At 39.1% G+C, this 4,235-nt stretch overlaps 1 long non-coding RNA gene across 1 annotated transcript in view; it reads right to left on the reverse strand.

The window, feature by feature from the left end:
• Window positions 1-3,217, reverse strand: part of LOC102377844 — a 6,042-nt gene extending 2,825 nt beyond the window's left edge. Inside the window, exon 1 of the long non-coding RNA XR_325036.1 lies at window positions 3,151-3,217. This is a non-coding gene — a long non-coding RNA (uncharacterized LOC102377844). The remainder of the gene's footprint in view (window positions 1-3,150) is intronic.
• Between the last annotated feature and the right edge of the window lie 1,018 nt (window positions 3,218-4,235).

Genomic DNA, 4,235 nt, shown 5'->3' on the forward strand with positions numbered 1-4,235 from the left:
GGAAGGCAGGCCTGGGCTGGCACGTGGGACTGGAGTGGCCTGCGGGCTAATGGGGAGAGGAGGTGATGGCGAGAAGCAGCAGCAAGAAGCCGCAGTAACCAATTACTTATATTTACATTCATTCCTATGGGCAAATGGGTTTTGCTTAGCATGGTTTCACTTACCGCTTGGTTTTTCTGGAACCAATTAAGAGTGCTAAGCAGGGGTTGCCTATATGTGATTAGAAACTGGTTCAAATTTGTAACACAACAGAATTACAGTGCACATAAACTGCTTAAGATAAAGTTATAAACTGTTTAAGATAAAGATAAATTGTTTAAGATAAACCTGGATGGATGTAGTATCAGACAACTGATTTATTAATAAAAGTGATGGTTTATTGAACTTCTGTCCCAGATCCCATCCAGATTCAAGTTAATTCACAGTCCCTCAGCATCCCAGGATGCTTTGCACCTCCTCTGCAGATCCCCCTCTCCCCGTACACGGTGGATGGGCTAGCTTTGGCCCAAGTTGTCTGCTCCAGCAGAGCAAGGAGGCATGCTCTAGCACCCCCCAGCTTCTGATGTGAGCCACTGCAGGCATGTGGCTGCATTTCTAGAATCAAAAGTGAATGTCTGTTCACTTGTTTATTGGTTCAATCTATGCAGTTTAAACTAACCTGAGAAGATTGAATTGATTCAGCCTCAGGCTTTTTGACTGTCTGTATTTAGCCCAAGTGGTAAAGTTATACCAAATAGGTCAGATGAGTGTAATTTTGTTTTGAATGAACAAATTTTCCTAATCAGTAACCTTAAAACAGTTTGTAATGCCTTCTACTGTCTGTCATGCTACAGCTCAGCCACACACCAGGGATTAAAAATTAGCAAAATCTTTAATTCTTGACGTCATAATTATGGTTCAAGTTATTCTGTAAATGTCACTGTAGCAATTCCAGAGTACCATAAATGCCTTCCTATAAAAATAGCATATTTGAAATTTAAAATCAGTTTAATTTCTATGCTTCTTTAAAAGTCAGTATCTCATGATATCTCAAGGACATGTTTCCAAACCATAGGGCTTTTTACATAGTCACTGCCTAAATTACCACAGATGTCTAAAAGATAAAATTAACAGGATCCTCTCTCACAAGAGGGTGAGCATGAATCAGGAGATTCTTGCCTCTTTGTTGGATCCAACCTTCATTGACATAAACAGGGAAGTAATGAACTGAAACTTTTCTAACCCATAAGGTTTGCAAAATAGATGGTTTCTATATTTTCTTTTACGCGTTATCCCAAATGTTCATTGTTTCTCTCATAAAAGGGGGAAATATGCTGAATTTAATAAAGGTGATAATGTAGCATAGATTTTGTTTTAGAAGATGACCATATAAGGACAACTATGAAACGTTAAATAATAATATTAGATGCTGCCATCTTCTAATAAGGACCCTCTGTGGGGAAATCATTGAGAAGTTCTGCTTATAAATAGATGGTATGATATGACTCATTAATAGAAATACCTATCTTTTCCTTAAGTTAATGGAGCGTTGAGTTAAATGTTGAGTGAATTCTCTCCCTGAACCAAACTGGGTGTGACAACTGAATAAAGTTACAGAGCTAAATCTATTGTTGTTGTTTAAGGCTCACACCGGGCATGTCTACACAGCTTTTGTGCCAAACCTGAGAAGCCACTGAGAAGCACACCCCATTCACATGGTTCTGCTCCATGTATGTCAAGTCCCAGAACTGAGGCCATGAACCTTTTTTAGACTGGCACTCTTTGTTTTTACCTCCAACCCCATCCTCAAGTTTCCTTTTGATCGGGTTTAGTGGTACATATTCAGGGCTGTTCTAAGGCAGCTACACTGCCTCATTTCCAGGATTTGGCACACCTGGATCAGGAGGGAGTGTGTATGGCATACTGTGTAGTAGTGATCCAGGGCTCAGCATGGCACAGAACAAGCTCATTCAATGCTTATGAATGGAACCAAATAACAGAAACATGTACCAATACTAACTGAAGTTTTGTGATGTATGTTTCCAGCAATAGCTTTCCACCTATACTGTGCCTAGGAATTTCAGTTGCGACTTGGATTGGTATCAATTGTTCAGACTTATAAATGGCATAGGAGACTACCTCAGTCTCTTTGATTGAAGATCTCTGCTAGGAAGATAGGGCCCAAAACAAAACAAACGTACATTTCTACCTTCAGATTACAATTCTGTTGATGTGGGGAGCTGGTAAACACAAAATGGATGGTAAATTTTACTGGACATACACTGGATTAAAATTTATATGTAGGAACAATTTATAATCCTCATTCATTTTTTGAGGGGCAAGTAAATGACATTGCATGCCAGTGGTAGCCTATGAGAAAGAAGACAAGTTTAAGGCTTCTCACTCATACTGAGTTCACAGCCTCCAATTCATTAATCTGAACAGCCCAATCTTAAATTAGTATTCTGATCAGCCCTCAACAAAGGGTTCAAAATGTTAAACAGCCACTGAATGGACTAGCTCCAGCTGAGTGGAATGATTTGACTAATGTGATAGATCACTCTGGAGATAGATTTATCTTCACCTAATGGAGTTGAAATGGAGAAAACAGCAGGGAAGATAATACATGAAAGATCTACAGATTTTATCATCATACTTCTGAATTTCTGAAATGGGGGAGGGATACAATAGCTGAATGCATTAATGACCAACATGGATTGTCCACAGGCTAAATATTTCAGCTGTGCAGATTTGGCAGTTCAGAACAGCAATACACATTTTTGTCTTTGAGAGTTGAATTTGCAGGCTCTGACCCACATAAAGGTTTGCATCTGAATGAACCTGCTGCAGAATAACTGGTAATTTTCAGGCCAGACACATTCTCCAGTGCTGGGCAATCTACAAAGGATTGATCAAGTGAGTTTTAGGATTGTTCTCACTACTGCTTTTGGGGCTGGTGATCTGGCCAGTGACAGAAAGTTTTTTCATCAGCCTTCAAAATGGTCCAAACTTGTTTTTCCAAAATAAAAAAAAACACTTTTCACTGTCTCCTGCACTGTGTCCTATTTACTAGGAGATTCTTCCCCTCTACCCCTCTCTGTGTCTTTTTCACTAGAAGACCGCCCCCCCTCAAAATTTTAAGCTTCCTATTTACCCCCTTTAAAAGCCTACCTGTGCTTGACATTTACAAACCACTTCTCTCTGGTATTGACTAGGGAAGGGCTGTAGCCATGTCTTCTGCTTTTTTCTATTTGCTTCATCACCTCATCATCCCAACTTGCCTCTCTGCCTTTTATTTCATTCACCTGTTGTATCCTGCCTAATGGAAGCACCCTGAGACATGGACTTGAGTTCTCCAATTTAGTTCTGATCCGCTGTGTGTAAATATCCTGTCAGAGCTTTACTTTTACTGGCTTGGGCAGTATCTCTGACTCTCACAGTATATTATCTTGCTGGCCTGTCCACTGCATTTACTTAAATATCCAATTACCTGTTACTCAGATATCCAGTTAACTGTATTTTTTGTTGTCATGCATTAAAATAAAATGCTGGAAATGGAGGGAAGAGGGCTTGAAATCTAGGGTATGCTGAAAACTAAAAGCTTTATGTCAGAAGCCAGCTAGTATCACATTGTTTACAAACACCAGGTACTTGAGTGCAAGGAAATTAATAGGTAAGGTTATAATTTGATACTAGCCAAATCGCGAAGTAATTTTCAGACTCTTATTTTCTGTTTCACAGCAAGCAGAGAGGAGAGGAAAAGAGTATAGCCCAATCTGCAGTCTGTGACTGGTTTTAATTAGATGTGCTGAAATTAAATAGTGTTCCTCTACTTCTCAATTAAAGAAGGAATAATCCATTAAAAATATACAAGAATGTTAGGGCAAAAAATAACTTTTGTTCCAATGGCTGTTCACATAGGTCTTTAAAGTATAAATGTATGCTTAGTCTGTAGAAAGCTTTATCAGACAAAAAAATCCAAAAATTATAGGGGGGTTTTTGTAAGTCCTTTTGGCAATGTATGGCCACTAGGTGTCAATCCTTACCCATGTGTAAAGCAGTTTAACAATATTTTTCTCAAGCAAATAGGTAGCAAAGGTCAAGAAGCTTCCAGGAACCACCAAGTAAGAATGCGCAGAATGAAGAATTAGTAAATGCTAGAACAAACAGAAACCAATCCCCTACATTATAAGACCCTCCTCCTTCTACACCTGGCAAGTTCAGATCCATATATTGCAAGCTGGAGCCATTGCTAA

The sequence above is a fragment of the Alligator sinensis genome, unplaced genomic scaffold (assembly GCF_000455745.1).
Source record: "Alligator sinensis unplaced genomic scaffold, ASM45574v1 scaffold969_1, whole genome shotgun sequence".
Classification (NCBI taxonomy): domain Eukaryota; kingdom Metazoa; phylum Chordata; order Crocodylia; family Alligatoridae; genus Alligator; species Alligator sinensis.